General features: G+C 41.9%; 1 pseudogene; it reads right to left on the bottom strand.

Annotated features, from left to right (window-relative positions):
- Window positions 1-12,518: 12,518 nt before the first annotated feature.
- The window catches only part of LOC138955668 (toll-like receptor 6), a 5,463-nt pseudogene continuing 249 nt past the window's right edge, over window positions 12,519-17,732 (bottom strand).

Below are 17,732 nucleotides of genomic sequence, written 5' to 3'. Positions count from 1 at the left end.
GGTAGTTACGCAAGCAACAGCCGATAGCAAAACCAGGCTTCCAAGTTGTTGATCAATGTTTGGTTTACATTGTGAATGAGACGTTGGCGTTTGACAAAAGGAAAGTGTGTCACCTTTGCTGTTTCCATTTTGATAAAGTTAATTTAGAACATTATTATTTATATTAAGAACATACTGTTTGAGTTCGTTCAAGTGTGAAGCAGCGGGACTGGAGTCAGGATTTCTCTTATTTTAAGGGATGACACTTGTGTTTTTAGTGGAGCATCCAAAGGCCTTTAAACAATCATACGCCTGCTTGGTGTCAAATGTGGAATTTGCGTCTAAGCGTGAATCAGACTTACGTTTCAGATTTTCAACAAGAAAATGGGGAACATTCAAAACAATTTACAAGGTTAGGATCTTAGAAAGTTTCTCAGATTTCTTTTTTGTGTGTGTGTTAAAAATCAACGATGTAACTCTGCACAAAACATTTGAAAGATAAAGTCTCAATATTACTGCTTAGCTTATTTACATAATCAGGAAAATGAGTTGAATGATACCTGGATAAGTGGTATATTTCTGAATTAGAAGGATATTTTATCGTTACAGGTTGTATGACGTGTGTTTTTGAATGAGAATTACGTAAAGGTGGCACCATATCATTCAGTATAGATGTTTACATGTTTTGTTACGCTGGACCACAGAGGTGCTGGTTGAAAGGGTAGATACCAGAAGACTACCTATAATGAACGAGGATTCTATTTCAAGATAGTTTAGGTAGTGCTTGTGGGACATTTCTTTTCCATTGTTATTCTGATTTTGTCTCCATTAAAACAAAGAAAAAGCTGACATCTCATGATATGATATCTTGTCATCGATGTACAAACTGAGATTGATTTCACTTTTTTTCCCGTACTAAAAGCCTACGCGCTGGTCTTAGTGAAGTATGTTTATGTTTTGGAATGTGCTTAAAGATTTTTGCGATTGTTTCTCTTTTTGTATTATAATTGCTGAGAGGGGTGTTTAATGTTTGATAATTCTTTACTCCTCTTTCTTTTTATTTTCCCACATGCGAAACTAAAAAAGCTATCAAAGTCCCAGACATTAACTTAACAGTGAAGATCTTAATCGAAATGAGGCAGGGCGTTGTTTAGAGATCAAATAACCAAAGGGAAGTAAGCGCTCTGTATGCATACGACATGTGTTTCTTTTCCATTGTTATTTAAAACAAGGACAAAGTTGATATCTCGTCATTTAATATCGTGACATGTTTGTACAGACTGAGATTGATTTAATTGATATGTCCTTACTAAAAGCTTTCGCGCTGGACTAAGTTAAGTTTGTTTAATGTAAGTGAATGTGCTTTCAGCTTTTTGAGATTTGTTTTCCTTTTTTGAAACATAATTGCAGAGAGGTGTTTGATGTTTATAATTTCCTTTCTCCTCTTTCTTTCTATTTTCCCACAGGCGTAACACAAAAAGCCATTAAAGTCCCAGACATTACAAGCTAATAGAATTTGTAACTTATCAGTGAAGTTTTCATGGAAAGAATCATAGTGACATAGGTAGTACCTTCAGCGATTGTGCGCATTGTTGAAGTTTGTTTGTTTGTTCGTTCATGGGCTGAAACTCCCACGGCTTTTACGTGTATGACCGTTTTTACCCCGCCATTTAGGCAGCCATACGCCGCTTTCCGAGGAAGCATGCTGGGTATTTTCGTGTTTCTATAACCCACCGAACTCTGACATGAATTACAGGATCTTTTTCGTGCGCACTTGGTCTTGTGCTTGCGTGTACACACGGGGGTGTTCGGACACCGAGGAGAGTCTGCACACAAAGTTGACTCTGAGAAATAAATCTCTCGCCGAACGTGGGGACGAACTCACGCTGACAGCGGCCAACTGGATACAAATCCAGCGCGCTACCGACTGAGCTACATCCCCGCCCCGTTGTTGAAGTAAAGGAGAAGACAAAAATCTTCTTAGAAAATAAATTAAAGTTGATCTGATTATGATTCACTGCATTTTGATGTACAGCTCTGACGAAAGTTTGACTGAAAAGCCATTACTGTATTGCAAATATCTATACATATACATGTCACAGTGGAAAGTGGAATCCAGAGGAATCTGAGATTCCCCTAGGGGAAAGTAGAATTCCAGTTTCCCCTCGAGGAAACTGGAATTCTACTTTCCTCTGGATTATTGCCAGATGAAACTGGAATTCCAGTTTCCTCTTGGGGAAACTGGAATTCAATCTCTAGGGGAGAGTAGAATTCTACTTTGCCCTAGTGGAAACTGGAATCAGACTTGAACAGTCACAGTGGAAAGTGGAATCCAGAGGAGAATTCGACTTTGCCCTTGTGGAAACTGGAATCAGACTTGAAAATTGCTTAATTTTGTGCCAGATTTTACTGGACTTAGAACTTGTTTTATTACAACAAGCTCTGCGGGTGCTCAGTTTGGACGAGAAGTCCAGAGGGTTCAAAATTCAAACATTGGGCCATAAAGCTGTACAAGCTCGGGATGGTCGGCTCGAGCATGAAAGTTACAGTGATGCAGTTTTACAGTGTGAAAGTCAGGGAGGTACAGGCTTGGAGAGTCATGGGGTGAAAGTGGTAACCAGAGTCAAAGTAGTGAGGTATCACAGTTGGAGAGTCTTGCGTGTGAAATTTCCATGTCTGGGAGTCAGAATGACGGGTTTGCGCAGCCTGGGAGTCAGAATGACGGGTTTGCGCAGCCTGGGAGTCAGAATGAGGGGTTTTCACAGCCTGTGAGTCAGAGTGACGGGTTTTCGCAGCCTAGGAGTCAGAATGACGGGTTTTCACAGCCTGGGAGTCAGAATGACTGGTTTTCACAGTCTGCGGAGTCAGACTGATGGGTTTTTGCAGTCCGAGAGCGGCAGCCACAGTGGTGTGGGTTTGGAGCTGGAGGGTCAGAATGGGGCGGTTCCACAGTCTGGCAGTCATGACAGCGGTGCAGTTCATGCTGTCGAGTCAGTCAACAATGATTCAAATGAGAACAGAAAGCGTGGAAGACAGTATCTCCTCTTGAGTGAAAACCACATTGTCGGTGCAGGAACAGAACACACGAACATTCCCTCTGTTAATGGTATGAAAATAAATCCAAGTGAGCTTGCTGTGATGTCTGTTGATCAAGTGTTTGACCCTGCATGTGTGCCCACAGAGGGAAATCCCATGCAAGAGCCATTAGAAGTTGGACAGTTTGTTCTTTGGAGACGCAGTGCGGTGGTTGAAAATGAGGCCAGTGCAGTTCACAGAGACAAGCGGTTGGCTGCAAGAAGAAACTTCCTGACTGCTGCCAGGCGCCAAGAATCTCGGTACCAAAAGAAACTGAAAGATGTGACGAAGTCGTTTTCAGAGGGCAACACAGTGGGAGTTAAAATCCACAGTACCGATAGAACCAACACAGATGTTAGGCTGCTCACTTGTAAAGTGCTCGAGTCCAAAACAGTGGGTGGTTGTGAGATGCTGGTATTGTGAAAAATTGGTTGCGTGGTGAGGAACTGGTTGACATGAACAGTGTGCTGTTTCCCTCTTTGAATGCAGCAGATCCTGCCAGACTGTCAGAGGTTCATATCATGAAACGACCTTGATTCACGCATCACGCGCACCCACCAGATGGCAAAATCATGTGTTTTGGGTAAAATGCTGAAAAAAACCTGAGTCGGTCAGCAGGACTATGTTCTAAAGTTCAGTAAAATCTGGCACAAAATTAAGCAATTTTCAAGTCTGATTCCAGTTTCCACTAGGGCAAAGTAGAATTCTACTTTCCCCTAGAGATTGAATTCCAGTTTCCCCTAGAGGAAACTGGAATTCCAGTTTCATCTGGCAATAATCCAGAGGAAAGTAGAATTCCAGTTTCCTCGAGGGGAAACTGGAATTCTACTTTCCCCTAGGGGAATCTCAGATTCCTCTGGATTCCACTTTCCACTGTGACATATATATATACGACTTGTGTCTGTCTGTGTGTGTGTCTGTGTGTCTGTGTGTCTCTTCGCGATGCGCGGCCAAGGTTCTCGATGGATCTGTTTCAAATTTGGTGGCCATATTCACGTTCACCCGGGACACAATCTGGTCGATGAGATATTTCAACACGTGCTCTCAGCGCGCAGCGCAAACCGATTTTGTTTTTTTTTCTCCGGGATCCACTACCAGTAACTCTTCCTTATCTCTCCAGTGTTTTCAGCGTTTACCTCCCTTCCTTCGCTACGCTATGAGAAGCAGCTTCGGATATTCCCGTTCCGTTACTATTTTTAGAAGGTCACCGCAGTGTCCAGAACGCTTTCCTTGCACCCGTAAGTTGTCCTCACTGTAAAAGTGCAAAGGTCGAATCAATTTATAGCCACGCGAAAAATACACTGTCATCTATCTCTATATATTTATACATATAGACATATATCTTGCACCCGTAAGTTGTCCTCACTGTAAAAGTGCAAAGGTCGAATCAATTTATAGCCACGCGAAAAATACACTGTCATCTATCTCCATATATTTATACTTATATATATATATATATATATATATACGGCTTCTGTGTGTGTGTGTGTGTGTGTGTGTGTGTGTGTGTGTGTGTGTGTGTTTGTATGGGTGTGTAGGCAATACCTGTGTATTGTAGAGTTCTGTGTGTGATGTGGTCTGGCGGCTTTGATGTGGCTGTATGTTCAGGCCTTCCTCTGAGAAGCCATAACAGATTTAAAAGGGCTTAGAGATAAGCTCTAAAGTCTCAAACCTGTTTGAGTGGACTTCGCCTCCAAAGGTGATTGTGGTGTTTCGGCACTCGGTTACATTCGGCGTCGTCGACAATGATGGAACACGACATGATATGATCAGGAATGGCATTATGGCCTCTGAATCATTTTCCTGCTGTTCCCATTCCACGAATCTGGGTGGGACCTAAGTTTGGCGGGTCCATGGTTCGGACCCGGCGAAGCCGGCGTACGGTGCGCCACTCAAGCCGGGTATTCGGCTCTACTTCTTCCCGGCGAAGCCGGCTACCCGGCGAAGCGGGTATTCATCTAGTATATATATATATATACATATATATGTATAGGTTACAACACGAGTGGTTTTTTATATGGCTTGTATTTCAGTCAAGACCCAGCGGATGAATATCATCGGGAGACACGAGCCTCTGGCGAGTGGCTCTCGATTGATATTCCCGCTGGGTCTTGACTGAAATACAAGCCATATAAAAAACCACGAGTGTTGTAATCTGTATATCCCATTCTACCATCAAACACAAAGTGTAGACTACTAGCGGCACTGTTGCGATCTGTGCAGGGTAAAACTGTTGCCAGCGAGACTTAGCCCTTTTGCAACCTTAAACTAAGTGACCGTCGCTGAAAAAATAAAACGAATGAGTGCATCGATAAGTACGCGGTAACACTACTTTCAGACCATTTAAAAGCTTTAAGTAAAGGTTCATAAGTTGCAAGAAAGTAATGAAGTCGAATAGAAATTAATTTAGTTGAAGCGCACAATTCTTTTGTTTTGCGTTTCAGGTCGGCAGAACGGGCGAAACGGGTTTGGGACCCACTTGGCTTAGGCCTACTCGATTCAGAATTGATTCCACGTTGTTTTTCTCGAACGTGTGTAATTAGGCTTATTGACAGAGAAGCAAATCTTAGGGAACAAATATGTAGGTTTAGATTTAACCATTTGCTCCCTATTTGAAATGTATCTACGTGATAAACTGTTTTGCGAGTGTGTTTGCATGGATGAACTTAAACTGGTATGGGTGAGAGGAAAACGCGACCGACACGTCTGTCACCGCCGATTGATTGCATTTTGAAGGAATATGACTGGATTACGGAAAAATATGTGGACTTACTGCAGAGCCAGGCAAAAGAGTAGACTTGCTCGCAAAACACGTGAAACAGCCGATGTTTGATAGCTGAAGGCGCACACCAAAACACACTACCGACAGATTCTCAAAAGTCGTCTGCTAAAGATGCAAGGGGAGGGTACTCGTGTTTTTGTTTTGGTTCGCTAGCATCTGGTTATCTTGTAAGTTGAATGTTCGTTTTTTTCGACCTGCATTGCTTTCATAATGAAAGAAACTTTTGCTTATTGCATCTCATACATCAGATCAGTTCTGAGATTCATTTTTGCGTGCAACTGATATGGTTTTCTGAGCCGTGCAATACGATTTTAGAACTTCATACAAATGTGTCACATTGTTCGGCGCGAGGTCAAAGGTCGGGAGGAAAGTAGTCCTTTGCCCAAATCGGAATCTGCACTATCATATATTTTTTGGAGTCCATGATGTATTTATTGAGCTATAAAAATACAACATATATACCCATACTGAAGTAACAGAGACAAAGAAGGGAGGTCATGGGATATATACTTATACACTATACTTTATCCCAATGGGCGGTTCTGGTGAGGTTTATGCCCCTTCTTTCTTTCGGTTGGTAACAGGCGGAACCTCGCAGCAAGATCACACGAGAAAGGAAAACAAGTCGCGTAAGGCGAAAATACAACATTTAGTCAAGTAGCTGTCGAACTCACAGAATGAAACTGAACGCAATGCAATTTTTCAGCAAGACCGTATACTCGTAGCAGCGTCAGTCCACCGCTCATGGCAAAGGCAGTGAAATTGACAAGAAGAGCGGGGTAGTAGTTGCGCTGAGAAGGATAGCACGCTTTTCTGTACCTCTCTTCGTTTTAACTTTCTGAGCGTGTTTTTAATCCAAACATATCATATCTGTATTGCTTTCTTTTCTTTTCTTTATTTGGTGTTTAACGTCGTTTTCAACCGCGAAGGTTATATCGCGACGGGATTTGTATTGCTGCTTTTTTAAGGCCAAGAAATACATCATTGCTTCCGATTCCCCGACCGAACTACTCATTCTTTACTCCAGACCCCAGAATGTTTTGTATTTTGTGTGTGAGTTTGTTTACTCTTCAACACAAAATTTAAAAAACCCAAAGAATCATAGTTAAATATAACAACTTCCGAATCGAGTTTTGCAAATTATACAAGGGAAGTTATTCATCTCCGACATCCAGGGGGGCACAGCTCGCACAATTTCTGGCCAATAAAAATCCACATGCGTTTGTTTAAATAAAAAACAAACTTCGGTCCCAAAACAAACAACCAACGCAAAATATGAACTAATTTGTGTGTGTGTGTATGCATTGTCATAAAAACAAACTTTCTTTTTTTTTGGGGGGGGGGGGGAGAGCTAAAAACACTATTTTTTTTAAAGAATCTTTAAGCGAAATGAGGCAGAGCGTTGTTAAGATATCAAATAACCAAAGGGAAGTAATCACGTGCACTCTTTATGCATACGACATGTGTAATAGAGTAAGCGAGAGTTGTACGGAACCTTTCTCCTAGCACCTGCATGAGAGAATAACAAGCATTGAAATGAACAAGTGACTTTCATTCTTGCTTCTTGAAAGTATTAAAAGAGGATGAAAGTCGCTTGTTCATTTCTATGCTTCTTATTCCCAGGTGCCAGGAGAAAGGTTCCGTATGGCAACTCTTGCTTACTCCAGTACACATGTCGTATGCATAAAGAGCGATTACTATTTCTTTGGTTATTTTTCTGTGATCGTGCCATTATTGTGCTACCAGAATATGCGTAAATGCAGTATTGTTTTCGAACACTTTGGGTCCTCAAAGGAATAACGTCTTGAGTCGGTCTTGAGCCACATGGTCAGATAGACAAAACGAGTTCAGTGCCTGGTTAAATATTTATGACACTGATTAAATGTGAGCGAACTTCTGCCGTTGGCTGAAGTAAATGTTTGACATTGCAGGCTGAAGTGATTGGCATTTTTCCAATCCTGGCATCTTTTTTTGCACCTGGAAGCCATTCACAGAGACTTCAGTGCTGACTGACAAGAGTTAAAGGTGCTGCTGCACTCTTACGTTGCTGGCTGAAGGTTTTACCTTCACATCGTTTCCGGCTTACTCACACACACTTTGAAAATGTCGTGTTTGTACCGGCGCTCACATATGTAACTTCAGCTGGACCGACGACGCACTGCAGCTTATCCCAGCCCACTACACGTTGCATGAAAGGAAAGCAGACCAATTGTACTCGTCATAATCCCTATTGCGGCATAAATAATAGGCCGTGCGTCGTCTGTGCCGCTGTAACTGCGCAGGTATATTATGCCCTTAAGCAGAGACCAATGTGCATTATGCACCCTCTCAGTGACACTGAAATACTGTAACACTCACATATGTATCTTCCCCCCCCGCCCCTCACACACACACACACACACACACACTCACACACGCGCGCGCTCACGCACACGCACAGACACACAGACACAGACACAGACACACACACACACACACAAACTGACATCGTGCACACAAACACTGACATACACGGACGTACTCAAACACGTACACAAATACTCACACAGACTAACAATAAACATACACAAATTAATAACACAAATATTTAAAGTACATGCCATTGACAGAACCTTAAAGGTAGTTTACATCGGCTTCATTCGCACAAGGCTCTGTCGGACCTTTGTTCTCCGCTGTCATAAAATCTCTTGCTATTAATAGCGGTCGGTCATATCGATTTTGCTTCCTTCAACCAATTTTGGCAGGGTGTACTGTACATAAGTATTCTTTTTGCTAGGCAGATTATAATTTTGAGAGAGTGAGAGAGAGAGAGAGAGTGTGTGTGTGTGTGTGTGTGTGTGTGTGTTTGCGTGTGTGTGTGTGCATGCGTCAGGGTGTGTGTGCATGCGTACGTGTGAGTGTATGTTTTTGTTTTTTGCGGGCGCGCGCGTGTGTGTGTGTGTTATTGTGTGTGTGTGTGTGTGTGTGTGTGTGTGTGTGTGTGTGTGTGTGTGTGTGTGTATGTGTGCGTGCGTCAGGGGGTGTCCGCATGCGTACGTGTGAGTGTATGTTTGTGTTTGTGTGAATGTGTCTGAGTGTTTTTGTGTGGGTTTGTGTATGTGTGTGGATGTATTTGATGTGTGTGTATGTGTTTCAATGTTTGTGTGTATGTGTGTGTGTGCGTGCGCAGTCTGTGTGTGTGTGTGTGTATACATGATGTGTGTGGGTGTGTGTGGATGTGTGTGTCTGCGCGCGCGTGTCTGTTCGTGTGTGTTAGTATTGTTGTGTGCGCGCGCGTGTGTTTGTGTGTTTTAGTATCCGTGTATGCGCGCGTGTGTAGTTGTGTTTGTGTTACTGTTGTGTGTCTGTCTATTTCTGTCAATGCCTGTGTGTTAACTTTGGAATGCTTTAGATTGATACATTTTCCTGGTCTGCTTTTGTCAACTTTTTCCTTGATTCAACAGTACATCTTTGTATTCCTGCGAACAGTTTACTCAAGAAGCAAATATTACTGTTCACATTTTGCTGCTGTTGAGTCTATGGTGATGGCGGTGGTGGAGGCCGCGGAGAGGGTGGTAGTGGCCGTGTCCTGGGCTGGTAAACAGCGTGCGTGTCTGTGGTTTCTGCACCTCCCGGTGTGTATTCTTATTGTCTTATTAATGTTTTGTTAAATCAAGGAGGAAGGTGACAAAAGTAAAAAATGTTGTTGCTTGCCTGCCATAATACGTTTCAGGTACGTACTTTTGCTATCATTGGAATTGCAACAGGATTGCCTCCCTTGGAGACCATTTTGTCAGTTTTGTATACCTTGCATGTTTCTTTTTTGTCAACCTAAGTGTTACGGTAGTCAAGGGGATGTCACTGAGAACTTAGTATTTTGAAGTTCGATTATATTCCTGGTGGTTGCTCTGTTTACCACCGTCGCACACACACACACACACACACACACACACACACACACACACACACACACACAAACACTCTCACACTACAGAGGATCAATACCTTAATTGTTCGTTAATTTTTGTTTAGGTTAATAGTTTTCTGAGAGAAAACACTATTTTATGTTAATACTTTGCTTGAAAACAATGGAAAACCACATAAAGGAATACACAAATAGATAAGTGACAAAATGAACGCAGAGAAAAAGTGCACGAATGAATAGAACAACTGAATAGTCAATAAATACATTACAGAACAACTGAATAGTCAAATAAACAACTCGATAAATAAATAATTAAATAAGCAGATAAAATGTAAGGATGGGGGGGGGGGGGGGGATCGGGAGAGGGAGGGGCTCTTTTCAGATGCAAGTATTGACATGATGAGTGTGGGTCATTTATGAAATAGTTACAGGAACTAGTTTCGATTACAAACTTGCTGATGCTTTTGTTAGTTTCAGTATGGTTCTTGACGTCATTGTGTAAGATACGGGTTTTTTTTAATGGTATTTTGTGATATGGTTTGATGATTGTGTCAAGGGAAAATTTGGTGGTATTTTTTTCTGATCACGGTACCCCTGAGCTATCGTGGAATAAGTATTATTTCCGAGTAGTCTCTAAAACCCTATTCATATTGAAATGGTCTGGCGGAATAGCCGACTCGCCTAATTTGAATAGGTAAAATCAGTGTTTTGTTTTAGCGAGGGACGGTTGTGCTGTGCGATGCGTCGTATGTTGTCACCCCTCTGTGTAAATGTGGTGACCGTGCAAGCGTGATACGTCAGAGAGCGATGGGATGACTGATGCGAGCGGATGTGTTTGTTGTGGTGTGGGAAGAAAGTGTTTTTGTTAATTAGAGTAGTTCGGACTTTATTTTAATACCTGCAGCTGGAAGAAGAATTGAGACATGAAAGCGGACATTCTTGTGTGTGTCGGAGGACAGAAAAAGAACTGTGTGTAACTTCAAGGACTTTCGGCAGTGATGTCAGTGATGTGTTGTAGATATTCGGAGGATTCAGAAGGAAGACTGTGTGTTGGTACAGTGCCGAACGGTGTGTTCTGTGTGACGAGAGGTATTTTATTATAACCTAGGTATTTCAGTTAAATGACGATAATGTTTTTATTTGAGTTAATAGCGAAATGTTTGAAATGTTCATTCGTTGTGTGCCGTGTGTGTTGTTCGAGTGCGTGTTGTCACCATCCCGTATGCACGAGTATGTCTGTGTATGACTGTGTGTGACTGTGTGTGACTGTGTGTGTAAAAATGTGTCAATGAGTGTATGAATGTAGAAATCCCGTACACAGAAAAGCAAACACCGGACCATTATATTCAGCAGCATCACCTAAATCCCATGACAGGTTGATTGATTCAATAGTTAAATGTGTGAAAAAAAACAAAAAAAAACGTATTTATAAAACAAAGGTGAACAATGCTTGCATTTGTTGAAATGTTCAACCTGTGCAGGGAGTATTTACGTGAAGACTGGACATCATTGGAAACATGCATACGTGAAAAGTTTTGTCAGCAACACATATTAGCAATCATTCCATCCAAAATATAATTCTGGATATAAACTCTGACCAATGAGACATGCAAGGAACAGAGCACAAAACTAAAAAACAAACATATAGCAGAAGTGCAGTACTGGCAAACTTCTCCCTATTCAAAACATCATTTTTCATTAGGTGTGCACGTTAAAGATCCCACGATTGACAAAAGGGTCTTTCCTGGCAAAATTGCTTAGGCACAGTTAATAATTGTCTACCTATACCCGTGTGAATTGGAATAATAGGCCGTGAAAGGTAAATATGCGCCGAAATGGCTGCAATTACTGGCCGTATAAAATTTCATCTCACACGGCATCACTGCAGAGCGCCTAGAACTGTACCCACGGAATATGCGCGATATAAGCCTCATATTGATTGATTGAATTATTATCGAAGCAAAGCATCCAAGCCTCTAGGGTGAACGCGAAGAGAACTCGTACAATGCGTTGTATTAATGAATAGTTTTTCTAGAACAGAAAAGTCGGTTTGTTTGTTTTTTAAAGTTAGCTGTCTGTTTAAGATTTGTATCTTTACAAAGCTAAAGCAAGCCTTGTCAAGGCTTAAACATGGCCTCATTTTCCATGCTTATCGGAAATGGAAGGAAAATAGCCTGCACGTGTCAATAATGTATGAGATATTGGATGAAACTTAATTAAAGAAAAAATAGGTAAAGTGTTTTAACACAAATACTTAGTGAAATCCAACAAAAGATCAGACCGAAGGGAAGGGGGGGCAGAGAGAGAGAGAGAGAGAGAGAGAGAGAGAGAGAGAGAGAGAGAGAGAGAGAGAGAGAGAGAGAGAGGCATACACACACGGAGACTTAAAGGAAAACAAGTCGCGTAAGGCAAAATTACAACTATCGAACTAACAGAATGAAACTGAACTCACTGCATTTTTACAGCAAGAGCGTATACTCGTAGCATCGTCAGTCCACCGCTCGATGCACAGGCAGTGAAATTGACAAGAAGAGCGGGGCAGTAGTTGCGCTGAGAAGGATAGCACGCTTTTCTTTATCTCTATTCTTTTTAACTTTCTGAGCGTGTTTTTAATCCAAACATATCACATCGATATGTTTTTGGAATCAGGAACCCACAAGGAATAAGATGAAATTGTTTTTAAATCGATTTCGGAAATTTTATTTTAATAATAATTTTTATATTTTTTAATTTTCAGAGCTTGTTTTTAATCTGAATATAACATATTTATATGTTTTTGGAATTAGAAAATGATGAAGAATAAGATAAACGTAAATTTGGATCGTTTTAAAAACAAATTATTTTTTTTACAATTTTCAGATTTTTAATGACCAAAGTCATTAATTAATTTTTAAGCCACCAAGCTGAAATGCAATACCAAAGTCCGGCCTTCGTCGAAAATTGCTTGGCCAAAATTTCAATCAATTTGATTGAAAAATGAGGGTGTGACAGTGCCGCCTCAACTTTTACAAAAAGCCGGATATGACGTCATCAAAGGTATTTATCGAAAAAAAGAAAAAAACGTCCGGGGATATCATTCCCAGGAACTCTCATGTCAAATTTCATAAAGATCGGTCCAGTAGTTTGGTCTGAATCGCTCTACACACACACACACAGACAGACAGACAGACACACACACATACACCACAACCCTCGTCTCGATTCCCCCCTCTACGTTAAAACATTTAGTCAAAACTTGACTAAATGTAAAAAGAGCATAGACAGCAAGAGTGAAATGGGGATCAGAAACTGAGGCGTAGAACCAGAATCGGTACACAGAGACAGACATGAACACAGAGACTGAGGCTGAGAAACAGAGTCAGGAAACAGAGTCAGGAAACAGAGTCAGGAAACAGAGAGGGGAAAGAGTCAAGAGGACAAGATGCAGAGACAGAGATCGAGGGAGAATGTCATACTGTTGGTAAGAAAAAGAAACCCTCAGTCATCCAGTGCCAAACGCAGGCGTGCCCAGAAAGACTGCCTGGCGTCCTGCCCGTCCTCCCACTCAATGTAGGTGGTAGTCTGCAGCACTGCCAACATGGCGCCCGTCATGTCACGTGACGGCGTCTCCCGCAGCTCCACCAGCACCATGACGTCATCACGCTCCATGACGTTGACCTGACTGACAGTACTTGAGCTCAAACTGACACCACTCGCTGCGAGCAAAGTGCGGCGAGAAGACCAGCAGAACTCGCTCGCTGTCCCTGACGCAGTCGGAGATGTTGTCCACGATGTGTTTTCCCAGCACAAAGTCCCGTTGATGGATACAGAGTCTCAGCCCCCACTCCCTTTCCAACACAGGCAGTAACTCTCGCTGCACCCAGGCCACATCTTCAGCGGCATATGCGACGAACACGTCATAACGGTATCGGCGCCCTGCATGACGTCTGTCTCGGCGACTCCCTCGGCAAGCCTCGTAGAGCCAGAGACGCATGCGCCAGCGGAAGCGGAAAGCGATGACGAAGAGGAGCAGGAAGGACAAAAGGACACACGTGACGGCGATGGTGAAGGAGGCAGCGTCAGATCCCAACAGGCACGCCTGCACACGTGATTATTGAAAGTTTCGTTGGAAGGGTACAATAATCAAGGAGAAGGGAGAGCTCAATTAACATAGAACTGAGTGAGAGCTGTATAAAAGGGCTGGATACACACAATCATGAACATAAATGTTAGGTATTCAAAAATCAGGTACTCACAGGTTTGGATGCAAAAACAAAGCGAGATTACAATCCGGTGCACAATTTTACTGACAAAACCCTCTACCCTTCATTTATGTAGAGAAATACACAAACAGTCCGTGAACTCACAGACACACGATATCTACTTTACTGGTATCGAATCACGGCTCGTGTGTAGTCAGAAAAAACAGTTACAGTTCATACTCCGGCAGACTCAAATCACCGTCTGCTCTGCCTACTAAACACTCATTATATCTTATGTACTTAAGATCTTATAGACATATTTTAACTCTGTTCATACACAGAATTACACAGCGTCTATGGCCGTTCACTAGGAAATGTATCAGAATACTAATTCCTTCCACTGGCGACCTCGGTCTACTCAGTTCCTTTCGTCCTGTGACCTCTATGGTCCAACTATACGGACAACCATAACCTTACAATAACTTCGCGAAATCCCGTCGAATTTTAGCTATGCTGGTCTAGAGTTATGATATTTCGGCGGCTTCTCAGATCCGTCACTTCTCAGATCCTTCACACTTGGTCATCTGGCCACTATCTCCCTCTCAGACCGGTTATACGACGCACTGTTAAGTGCTTTCCTGTCGCATCTATCCGGGCTTCCTTCCTCCCGGCCGATTACTTGGACAACCCCTCAATGTCCAAGGACAGTGGTAAAGTGTAACAATACCCTAGTTGCGATTTACAACGTCACTTATCCCCGGTCAGTGAGTTTCATTCACAGTACGTGCAACACACTTTGCTATGTCACGCTATATCTCTGGTTAGCGCTCTAAAAGCGTGGAGGATATCACTGTCAAACTTTGCCTGTTACAGTGTTAATCGTGATTTCCTTCCCACCTGCTTGTTCAGCACGAAGTCCAGCAGCCCGACGTTTGGGACATTGGCACACATGTATTTGTCACGGTCACGAAACGTGTGTGGGGATGATTCTATCCAGTGTTTAAACCACAAAATGTCACAAGTACATTGGTATGGGTTGCTGTGGAGTCCTAACACTCTCAATCTGCAAAACACAAATAGTAGGTCTCTAAATATTCATGAGCAAACCATCTAGTCTCAGCAAACAAACTGAGACTTTTACTCAATCTTATTCTAACGATTATACTTACCATGCCTTATAAACTCCGGGGACAAAATAATGTATGGATTGAACATTGGATTTCCCTTCTTTGAGTCATGTGACGTCAGAGGCCTACAATATACGTTATTTGTATTTTTGATCAAAATATTATATTTTACACAGATCGAGACAGACAGTGTTCCCTCGAGACCGCGCTAGCGATCGAGGTGAACAATGACTGTCGAGATCTTTGTAAAATGTCATATTTTGGTCAAAAATACAAATAACATTTCATGTATCGATCGATTCTGGATAGAATTCCTTTTAGTTTTAACGATTGAACGCACACAAATATGCACTATTTTGTAGTCTCGGCTGGCCGCCTAAATATGAATTTTTGTCGACCTCTGACGTCACATGGTCCAAAGAAGGGAAATCCAATGTAACATTATGTTCAATCGATACATTTTGAGTTATTTCTAATATGCTGACTGTTAGCAAATGATAACAGACATGTCGAGAAAAAAGATATCAAGCATGAGCCTTTTAGGCGAATGCTGATATCGTTCGTGAGACATGTTTGTTATCATTTGCTAACAGTCAGCATATTAGAAATAACGGTTTTATTAAATTTCCGAAGCCACCCCGCGAATTAGACAGAACAGCCGCAATGGGAACTTGAGCGCTCCTACCTGAATATGCCTGTCAGTCAAAGAATTCTCGTGACCTAGGTCAGCCAATCAGAGTAACACACCTGACGTGATGAATATTCACAGGTCAAATGCGTTTGACACACAACAATCTCACAAGATAAACCATGTTGAACATGCGTTTCGGTTGCTTCGCTTTTTTCTTGTTGAACAGAGAGCGACAGATTTAGAACCGACTCCAGGCGGATGAGAAATGACGTAAAGATACATTTGACGTAACGCGAGTGACGCAATTTCACTTGATTTTTCCGAACTTAGATAATTTAGATTTCAAGTGAGCCGGTCGGCATTGCACACTCGATGGGCGGTGTCTTGCTGTTCCGTAAAGCACCCACCGACAAAACTCGCTTTTCGGTATTTTTTAGATAAAGAGAGTATTATCTGACAGCGTTTGAAGTGTCATTTTTTAGAATAAATCACGCTGATATTGTTGATTTAAATTTTTACTTTGTCTTGTTAATTTTTAGCTTGATAAACAAAAAGGGTCCCTGCCTGACCGTTATAACATTTAGAGTGTCAGCTAGAATCCGTCCTGATTGGTCAAAAAGCCATATGGGGCACTGAATTGGTAATAAAACGTCATAATTATTTGGGCGTTTCAGGTTTCCGAGACTTCAAAGGAACTACTTACTTCATATTATTTTGGGACACGCGGATTAACCCACAGATAAAAACAAACGTCTGCCAAACTGCCAAGCGCTGTATTTCAGCAATAACCGATTGGATTGCCTGGACACCTTTTGGATCAAGAGAATAAAAGGCCTTTATTGCAGCACACACACACACACACACACACACACTTATAGTTTTGACACTTACCGTTTAACAGCCTTCTCGCCGAAAGTAAATGGAGAAATGGTTTGTATTCGGTTGTTGTCAATGTGTAGATTGGTCAGATTAAGCATCGGATCAAAGGCGCCATCCGGGATGTACGTCAAAGAAACTACAATGGGAAGACCTTTTGTACAGTGTTTGTGTACGTCAAGGCATTTCCGTAAAGGTAAAGCCATTTCAAATCTGTGAAGTTAGCAAATGTTTCTGAGTAAATTACGCCAACTTTACTCTTTGCTATATCCAGATGTCTAAGTTTGGTGAGGCAACCAAAGAGACGTGAAAATTTTGCTTCAGAAACGGACTCGAAATTGTTCATTTCCAACTGTAAATGTAAGAGCCCTGCGCAGCCTGCAAACGCATCATCATCAACTGTGCTGTTGAAATCTAATTCGTTCTGCCCCAGATCAAGTCTTACTAGCGCTGAATGGTTGAATGCGTATCGTGTTATGTTATGCATCTTGATTTTCATTTGATTAAGATAAAGATTTTTCAACGAGGGGAAATTTTGTATAGTGAAAGTCATACTCCCAAAATACTGGAAAAAGTTGTAACTGAGATCTAAACTTTGAACCTTAGGAAGGCAAACTTGATCAATACAAGAAATCAAATTGAAATCAAGCGTCAGATTGACGAGCTCGGGAAAGAAGGACCCATTCGTGCTGTTACAAGTTTCTGGAAAGTCGAACAGTCTGTTTTTCCCAAGGTTAAGATGGCGTATATTTGGCATATGGGCAGTGGTCAGGTCATACAGTTTATTGTCCCGCAAGAACAGATCAGACACATTAGGCGTGACATTAAAAGTCGCCAAATCCAAGTTTTTAATGTTGTTCCAGCCCATGTACAGGATCCTAACACCGAAATGTGCTTCACTTGATGGGCCTATCACCTGCAAGCCATTGCAGTCGGTGTCAAGGACGATTACGTTGCCTAAGAAGTTCACGCTGAATACATCCTTGAACATAAGTCTGTTTCCTCCAAGCTGTAGCCATTCCAGTTTTGGGTAGCCGTCAAAAGCTCCATCGACGATATGGACCAAGCCATTGTTGTACAAGTCCACAACTTGCACAGCTTTCGACATGTTAACAAAGAAGTCTTTGCGTGAAATTTGGACAAGGTCATTGTTGGAGAAGTTGAGGATGGAAAAGCT

The sequence above is a fragment of the Littorina saxatilis genome, unplaced genomic scaffold (assembly GCF_037325665.1).
Source record: "Littorina saxatilis isolate snail1 unplaced genomic scaffold, US_GU_Lsax_2.0 scaffold_728, whole genome shotgun sequence".
In the NCBI taxonomy this organism is placed as follows: domain Eukaryota; kingdom Metazoa; phylum Mollusca; class Gastropoda; order Littorinimorpha; family Littorinidae; genus Littorina; species Littorina saxatilis.
This window is presented reverse-complemented; position numbering and strand designations above follow the sequence as displayed.